We start from the raw sequence: 9,797 nt of genomic DNA on the forward strand, positions 1-9,797 counted from the left end.
TTTACTTAAATAAAGTCTTACTTTGTTAGTCTATACCTCTCATTGTGGCTATGTAACTTTTTCTATAGGGCTCATTCACCCCTGGTAGGGCACTAATGACATTTCAATCAAACAGCTCCTTTCAAGTTTAGCTTAGTGAACCCCTGAGTTTGTTGGGGTTACTTGCAGGAACATGATGAAGGATTTCTTACAGGTACATGGATGACTCAAGGTCAACTGTATCACCAGGAAGCCCACTACAGCATGGCTAATGACTCAGAAAATCTCTATTCCTCGTGCATTCTGTCCAACTTATAAGCCGTGTGCATGGCCAGAGTCATGTCCAATTATCAACTGCTTTCATAATCATGGGGAGGGATGCTGTGAATCTTTTAAGTTTCAGGAGTTTCTGGGCCCTTTTAACTTTCTCCATTTATTTTCTTAAACTTACAAACTGTTCTTTCTTCCATATCCTAGTAAATATTTACTGTCACTTTAACAGGATCAAGAACCACTAAGGAGACAAACCTCTGGCCACAGTTCTGAGAGGGTTTCCACAGTGATTTAATTGAAGTGGGATGACCCACCCTAAATTTGGGCAGCACTGTTTATTTCATGGTTCGGGACTCCAGTGCCCTCTTTTATACCTGACTGTGGATGCAGTGTGCCAAGCTGCTTCAAGCTCCTCTCTCCATGGCATCCCTGCATGTTGGACTGCACCCTTGAACTGTGAAGCGAGATATATCCTCCTTCCTTAGCTGCTGTTACCAGCTTTTTTGTCCCAGCAAAGAAGAAATTGAACAATACACTCTGGGAGGAAGTGCTTTGCTTCAGAAGATAGAGTTCACACAATAGTAACCCCATCAGAATCTGGGCATCATGGAGATGTTCATACCCTCCAGGTTCCTACAAAACCATCTATCAGGTACTGACTCCATCCTGTCCAAGGAAGGATATTCAAAGAGGATAAAGTATGTATGTTTTATTTCAAATTTCTTCTTGTGTAGATATTCTCAAGATAAAAAGAATGGGGTCAGCATTATTGACAAAAATTAATCTTTTATTTAAAGCAAATCTTTGTCACATTACGGTTTTTGGATCTTTTATTCTATTTTTCTATATTTACTCACCTAGTGCTATGAAATCATCCTTTCAAACTTATCACATGCTGTCAACCACCACATGATTCTCTTAGAAGCTATTCTTGCCAGACCCAGGAATTGCTGGGCCATTGGGTGATGTATGAAGGTAATCAGTAATCCAGAATGAACACTTTACTAACTGTAAGTGTACATCTGTAGCCATATCTTAGGTATTCAAGAAACATTGGTGTTCTTTGTTTTCTTCAAGCAAATGTAAGCCAGGGTTAGTAAATGGCACCCATAACCCCCTGCCAACTCACAAAGGCCAGGCAGTTGGGTGTCAGTCAGTTACTACTGGGACTTGAACCCAGTCCTGTGACCCAATGCAGTCTGCTCTGAACTGAAGCATTAAATTAGTCTGCAGAGACTTTCTCAACCTCCTTACTCTTGGTTTAACAATGGTAGGACTGCTCTGTGGTTGTGGACTGTGGAATAATATATTTGGCCTCTACCCACTGAATGCCAGTAGCATATCCTCACCAACTGTGATAATCAAAATATCTCAGATCTGCTAACTAGTTAGCTACATAATTTGTGAAGTCCAACAGAAGAGAAACATCAAGCCCTCTAAAATAAATTCCTTATTCACAGAACATAATGTAGCACTCAATATGACTGTAACAGAATAATTCTCTAACTACAAATCAATAAAAACCAAGAAAGCTGGAATTAAATCTTCTAACAAATACAGATACTTTCTAAATTGGATGTCTCGATTCTAAGAGTTTTCTGGTCTATATTTCTGTGAATTTATGGATAAGGTCATCAAGTTTATACTGGGAACCATTGCCTTCAATTGATGTAATTAAAAAAATATTTTAGAGAAAGGAAGTCTGTGACTCAATTTTAACTACAAGAAGTGTTTTACCATTCAACAGTTGCTAAAGCTATTCAGGACATTTCATGGGCTATGACAAATGATACATTGCTGGCAAATTATTTTAAGTATATATTTTGATATATCTAGAACTGGCCATTCATTTGTAATCAATTTTCTAAACCTATTTTTTTAACCCATCTTACAAATCAGCTTCATGTTTGCACTTAAATGTCATTTTAATGTTTCCTTTGATTGTTCCTGTGAGGTCAGTGGTTATGTTAGCCCCTGAAAGTGGTTTTGTGAGGTGTGCATGTGTGTGTGTGTGTGTGTGTGTGTGTGTGTGTGTGTGTTTCTAAAATTGTGCTTATGTGTTCTATTACTGTGGTTCAAGAATCAAGAAAGGTGATTTAAAAAATGCTTCCTTCCTTAATTCATTCAGTGCTTCATAAGAAATGGCGCACTGTTCTAGTATTCTGTCAGGTGTGTCTACCCACACATTTACCTCGATCTCTAGTTGTATGACTGTTTTTAAAAAAAAAAATGTTCGTATGGATGCTATACTACCTTAAAATTCATTCTTTTAATTCAACATATATTGCTGAGCACTCAGTGAGCCAGAAGTCCTCTAATTTTCAGAAATAAAATAAACAAAACGAAGCCCTCACATAGTTGAGTAAATTAGGAAGTAAAACGTGCTACATTTTCATTGGGAAAGAGGGTTGCATTATCTGGAAAACCAAAGCGTTGCTAGGTTGTGTCTGGGCAGGGGTTGCTCTCTGCTGTAGGAAGTACCCTGTGCAGAAGTGAGGCTAGACTGAGTGATCGAGGGAAGGAGCCTCATTGGTAGACACTTGAGGGAAGAATGCTGCCTCAGAAGCCTTGGGATAGAGTAGCACAGTGTGCTTCAGGAGAAACAAGGCCTTCTTGAGACTGAGTTGCAGGAAGAGGTCATGGGCAGAGGAGTGGAAAAGGTTAAGCTGCTGGCTATGGGTTGTGTCTGAAGAGGAGGCTTGCAGGTCTGTGCAGAGCAGCATGGCCTGAGGTCTGTGCTGAAAAGGATCCCCTCTCTGCTTGCTGTCTTAATAAATCATCCCATCACACGAGGCCTTTAAGTGCCATTTAACTACACGGTGCTGGCACAAGTTGCCCTTTGGGGGCCTTCCTGGGCTTATTTGGGGGCAAGCAGAGATAGTGGGAAAGAGATGCAGCTCATAGACAGTGGTGGCTCTCAGCTATTGGCGGAGGTATTCTAAGATCCTGAGTGATCTCCCTGGATTCCACTGATCTCACAGGGTAGCCAAGACCAACAGTGGGAGGCGGTTTTTGAACCATTTCGTCACCTTCATGAACCAGTAAATTCAGAGGACTCTCTGTCCATTTATAAAAGTAGAAGACTTCCTTTTTCACAGTGGCCTAGCCACCAGGGTCACACCTGGATGGAGGTGAGTGTTGATGGGCACTTTCAAGGCTGAATGACCACTGTCATATAAACAATAACGAGGCCTGTTGACTTTCTATTGGTTATGAAGTCTAAGGAGGTTTTGTCCTGCTCAGCTCTCAGCAACAAGAAACACACACACACACACACACACACACACACACACACACACATGTGTGTGTGTGTGTGTGTGTGTGTGCATATATATGCTTTGTAATTTTTTTCCCCTTGAAACTGATGTCAGTAAGTCACAAGATGACAGACAAGCCATGCAGTCATACTTAGTCAGGCTCCCCTGCCCTTGGGTGCCTTATTAAAATGCCCATGGTCCTCTCTTCTATACTAAATCATATACTTACTTAACCATATACATGAGCTTCAGAAAAAATGGGCAGATCTTTATTTTAATAATGAGTTACCTCCATGGTCTCTTTCCCCATGCTCTGCCACCCAGGGTTACAGTCTTATAGATGAAGATGTGTGGCTTTGAGCCCATCTGCAGCACATGGCTTTCCACCACCTCCGCAGTTTAGCTCCAGGTAGGCGAGACAGAGGCTCAGATGCTTAAAACCAGAAGTACCATGACACCAAATAAGTAAACAAACCAACCAAGAAACTCAGGCTCATTACTGCTATCATTTCACTGAGGACAGAGGGCCTTTCCTTTTGTCCTGTGGGCTGTTTTGCAAGTGTGGCATCACAGAAGAAGCATAGATAGGCTGTCAATAAACTCAACTTTGAACATCTATTCAGCGAGTTATTTCCTAGTGGGAGGGGAAAAACACTGAACCAAGGCTGGCGGTCTAGAGGGAAACTGTATAAATGACTTGTAGTTAAGAGGATATGACCCACTGTATAATTCATAGTCATTAGTCTAAGTGACACTTCGGCAGTCACTCTGCCGGGCACTCATGGCTGAGACCCAAACAGGCCACTCAGCTGCAGGCTCCTGTGGTCCTGTGATCAGGTTTCCCTGAAAGACTATATTTGGACATGAGGATTTTTCTTTCTTACATTCTTTTTATTATTTTTTTTTAGTGGAAGATGCTGCCTCAGCTTCATCATGTGTGCAGTTTAAAGGTTGCTCGGGTGATTCTTTAAAACTGCATAAAAGCAATTCTGCTGTGCCTGGGAGACAGTATTGCTGTAATGTTCCGTGCATACATCTGCATGATTTCTCAGAGCTAATTCAAATTTAATGCATTGGTAATTCCTTTCCCGCCGAAGCCACCCAGCGGTAATCTGAAGGTTACAGAATGATCTTCCGGCTCAAATAACACTTTTAGACCAGGATAAATGGAGAGGCAGGAATATAATGGGCAGAATTAGGCTTCAATGATAAATCCCACCCCAATTACCACTCTGAGTGAGGCTGACCAGAGCTTACAATGTTTTCAGAAGGATGATTGTAATATAATTTTAACAAAACAGGGAGTCAAGCTGTAGTGGTCTTCCTGAGGAAACTGTATATTAACCCAACATGACGACACGTGGACAACTTAGGGGATATTTCTCTAACAATTGGAAAGACCATTCTTGAGGCAAAATTAGGCTAGGATTAAAGTACTCATAAGAAACTCACAAATGTGTAAAGATCCAGAGAGGAATAATTTAGCTTGGAGACCGTAGAAATAGTGAAACCCAATTGAAGTCCAGATAAATAATGAAAATAATAATTTGGAGACTACGGTTTTTTTTAACCCTTTGGTGAGCTTTTGCAGTGTAGAATAAAATTGTATTTTATAGACACTAGGTCCTAGGATTAGCTATGTTCCCATCGATCCTCGATGTTTTCATTGGAGAATGGACTTCAATGCCAAGGCACTGGTTTACTGTAGTCTTGTTCTTCCTCAGCTGATGAGGCACAGGAACCCACGTGTACATAAATAGTCCATGTGCACTCACGTGCCCCTAAATATTTGCATACGTAACCATCTGTGTTCATATCAAGCTATCTCTCAACTCTGACGTCTCTGATCAAGAATGGCAGCCCCTTGATTTCTGCTCTCTCTCTATCTTATCCCCGAGAACATGACTAGAGAATCCTGTCACCACTTCGCTACAGATCCAGAAAACATGGTGACTCAGTGCTTTTCATTTCGCTCTGGCCAGGCACCCTCCTTACATTGGATTCAGTGGACTGGCATCACCCACAAGTCTGAAGGCAGTTAGCTCACGGTGATGTCTGTAGTGACAGTCTGCCAAACACCACATAGGCGTCTTCTAGTCGTTAAATATGATTCCCTTAAGGCTTCAAAACTTGTGAAACAGATTGCACGGCCATTTCTTGCTCTATGGTGGTTAAACAAAAGCATTTGGCTTCGCGTGTTAGGAACCTAGTAAACGTCAGAGAAATAAAATCACTAAAGGCTGTTCTTTCCCTAAAATAAGTTTTACTCATTGGCAGATGTTATCTGTTAGTCAAAAGATTGCAACTGGTAAATGCAGGGAGCAAGGCCCTGTTTCTTTCTTCTTCTTTCTTTTTTGAAATGACATCATCGGTGTCACTTACAAATCTGGTATTAATTATTTGATAGGCTTGAGGCTGATTTTGTACTACAGGCATTTTGCTGTTGGAAGGGTGAATGTCAAGGATGACTTATCACCCTGGGCAGTTAGAGGAAGGTTTAAAGCCCAATTGCAGCTACATCAGAGCCCACTACAGTGTCATACATGCTATACCAGCTTACTTTCCATAACCAGAGCAAATTTGACCCAAGCATATTTCCACTATGAGGTTTTGGCTAATCTTAGATTTGGATTGTAAATCTAGAGGAAGCAAAACTAAAGGGAGAATTTTTGACTTAACAATCTAAAGTGGGCTTTTTAATCTCTCAAGTGAATTAATGAAGGGGGGGTCTGAAATGTTGTGAAATAATCCTTTAATGGAGTTTTAAGTGGTCAGGTCCTGAAGAAGTACTTCATCATCGTCATCACCACCACCACCACCACCACCACCACCATCATCATTTTTATTATTAGACTGGATTTTTAGGCCAAACAACTTTTAAAATAGAAATCTCTGGACAGAAGTTGTTAACTTCCTCTCTTTGTGTTGTAAAATCAAGGCTTGTTGAATGTTGTTTATTATGCAAAACTAAAACAAAAGCATAAATGAAAGCCAAAGTTTATGAGGTTGCTGATGCAATAAGATATAAAAGTAGGCTTTGACATTCCAGATGCACTGTGGGGATTTATCCCCTGAGAAGAATAACCTTTGAAATAGCCGCCAGCCAAGCTGAAGGCAAAGACAGGACCCTGACCAACTGCAAAAGACATCAACTAGCAAAGGAAATAGTGTCCGACATAGCTAGTCCTTCTCCGTGCCTGATTGCTCTGTTCTCTGAAAAGTCAAACTGTCTTTCTCTTATGCTGACAGGTAGTTGATAATATTGCTACTGACAATGAAGTTCTGCTTCCGGTGTAGTTACTCACTGCACCATCAAGCTGGACACTGGATTCTTGATGCTAGCAAGTGCTTTCACAGTGGGGTAGGGAATAGCAAGGCACAGTGTAAACAGAACATGTCAAACCCCTCATAAAACAGGAAGTTCCTTCTGCCTCTGCCTGTTTTGGACATGCTGAAGAAACCACATGTGTGATTATAAAGTCAGAGTCTGCCGTGCTGCTCATCATACTGGAAGCATCGATATGGGTGTTCTCAGACACTTTCTGTGGGAATTCTAGTGTGCATGTGCAAATAGTGTTTAATATTCCCTCCCTTTTCTGCTACCTATTGAAACCCCAAAGAAGCCACAGTACAGCTCTGTCATCAGAATGTGATAATGCTTGGTGTATTGGCTGGTTTTGTGTGTCAACTTGGCATAAGCTAGAGTTATCACGGAGAAAGGAGCCTACCTTGAGGAAATGCCTCCAGGAGGCATTTTCTCAATTAGTGATCAAGGGAGTGGACCCTGACCATTGTGGGTGGTGCCATCCCTGGGCTGCTGGTCCTGAGTTCTATAAGAAAACAAGCTGAACAAGCCAAGGGAAGCAAGCCAGTAAGTAACATCTCTCCACGGCCTCTACATCAGCTCCTGCCTCCAATTTCCTGGCCTGTTTGAGTTCCTGCCTTGTGTTCCTTTGGTGATGGACAGCAATGTGGAAAGTGTAAGCTGAATAAACCCTTTCCTCTCCAACTTGCTTCTTGGTCATGATGTTTTGTGCAGGAATATAAACCCTAAGTAAGACACTTGGGTTTACGAATGATGTAAAAGTTAACATTCTTCTTCATCTGACTTGTCTCCCATTGGTCCAAGCAATGAGTTGATTTGCTCAAAAGAATCTTTGTCCATGTGTAAAATTGATAGCTCTCCTGACTTTAGCAAACTCTTGTGGTTCAATGAGTGTGGTCACATTTTACAACCATGGGAACTTTAGGTCCAGAAGCCTCCAGTCTTGTTTCTCTTCACTTTCTTAGAAATGTCATCAAACAAATTGCAAAATGTTCTATTATCTCTGGGCGACATGGAGGTTAACCCTGTGAAGGAAAAAGTGGGACGGAGAGTGACCCCTGGAAGAGCCCCAGTCTGTACATGGCATTAAATCTAAGATGGCTCCCGGAATACTGGTGAGACAGCAAAAAGGAACCAAGACCAAATACGTGCCTGTCTCCCCCGTCGTCACAAGAATCATAATGGACAACAATACTCCTCCCACTCCTTCTGACTATGATTGGCCAAGGTGTTAGGGGCTTAGGGTTGGCTCAAACACTGTATATAAGCTTATGGACTGGACAATAAACTTAGATCTGCACCCTGATTCTGGTCTCTGGAGTCAGATTCCTGGGATTCGTCGCATAACTTTGTTGCCTCTCGCCCCCAATCCTCAGTCTCGTTCCCACAACTATCTAAGTATGTTTTGTCCCATAGGCCTCGAAAGTAAATGGCATTCCCACTATTTTTAATAGTTAAGAATGTAGGTCCAAAACTTAAAACAAAAGGATAAGAACATTGAAATGTAGTCATTTCTTTTCCAATCCTATTATCAGATTTCATAAAAGGTCGACATCATCCATTTATTTATTTTTGAGCCACAGTCTCACTATGTAGCCTAGACTTTCCCTGACCACAACATTCCTTCCTTATCATCCTGAGAGCTGTGGTTATAGATAAGTGCCAAGCATTCAGGGGGCTGAGGGAAGATGGTGGCCCCAAGATACCAACTCTTCCAAATCTTTTTGTAGAAATGACAGGCTAGCTCAATCATGGAAAAAGAGTCTCAAATTAATTTAAAGAAACTGAAGGAAATAGAAGAATGACTGTGAAAATCAGGGATTTACATCTGGCATTGGTGAAAGGAAAGGGTTTGATAACTGGTGCCAGGCTTGGGTCAGTAAGCACAGTAGTTGATTCTTCTGTAGGTCCATACGTGTTACCAAGGAGAATCTTACAGGGCTCTGAAAACAAGAAAACTTAAAAGTATCTGCAGAACTTCCGTATTAAAGAAAACACAGGTGTCAATAACAATTCAGTTGGGGAAATGTATCAGTGAAAGTAAGTTTTACTCTCTTGTGTTTTTACATTCAGTTTTGTTAGCCCATTTTGAAAATTGTAGCAAGTGGGTATTCATATTAGTTCAATTTTGCTTATTTGTTTTCTATATTTAAAAATTAACAAGGTGGATCTGGACTGCTGCTTTGGGGCCATTTCTTTTTGATTCCTCCTCCCCTTGTCCCCGAATGATGATTTTGATGATGGGTCTTATATATGCCTCCTTTCTCTTCATAATTCCATCAGGAAATGCCCTACACCACCCCCAGTATAGATCTGCTAAATTTCCCTCTTTCCATTTTACTCAGATATCTCAAGTCTGTTTTATTCTTTTCATTGTTTTAACTCGTGTCTGGAAAACATTTCTTGATGTTAATTTTTTCCCCTACGATGCTATGAGCAGTAGAGAAACATTTTAAAATGATCACAATACTAACAGGCACAATGAAAGATTGGAGCATTTCCTTTTTCTTTTTCTCTTCTTTCTTTCTTTTTTGTCTTAGCGTAACTTCTATGGAATAACTTCCATTTTTTTTTAGTTATTTTGAAAATGATTATTTCTATGGGTAGAGGTTAACTGTTGCCACTTAGGTTTAAAGAATGAACCTGTTAATTTCTGAATTTTAAAATCACATAACCCCAGTAGTCTAATAAAACCAATGTCAAGTGTTTAAGCAACTTTCCATAAAGCTTTCGTGTCCACTGTCCCCTGCTTCCTATGCACAATGAAAATTCTGGCTAAGTTCAGTGGCTTTTTCTTTTTCTTACTTTTCTTTCTTTCTTTTTTTAACCTGCTGCCAGGAAAACAGGAGAGTAGAGCTCAGCAAGAAGTAATTAAAGGCCCTGCATGAGAAACTCACATCACTGTCCCTGTGTAGATTGCCGGTCCTTCCAGGCCTGTCCCTTGACAATCACCTTCATGCTCA

General features: G+C 40.9%; 1 long non-coding RNA gene across 2 annotated transcripts in view; it reads left to right on the forward strand.

The window, feature by feature from the left end:
- LOC102546473 (uncharacterized) overlaps window positions 1–8,140 on the forward strand; it is a 40,877-nt gene extending 32,737 nt beyond the window's left edge. For both annotated transcript variants that reach the window (XR_005496217.2, XR_597006.4), the window contains one exon: window positions 482–8,140. This is a non-coding gene — a long non-coding RNA (uncharacterized LOC102546473). The remainder of the gene's footprint in view (window positions 1–481) is intronic.
- Window positions 8,141–9,797: the final 1,657 nt, after the last annotated feature.

Source organism: Rattus norvegicus, chromosome 18 (assembly GCF_036323735.1).
Source record: "Rattus norvegicus strain BN/NHsdMcwi chromosome 18, GRCr8, whole genome shotgun sequence".
Lineage (NCBI taxonomy): Eukaryota > Metazoa > Chordata > Mammalia > Rodentia > Muridae > Rattus > Rattus norvegicus.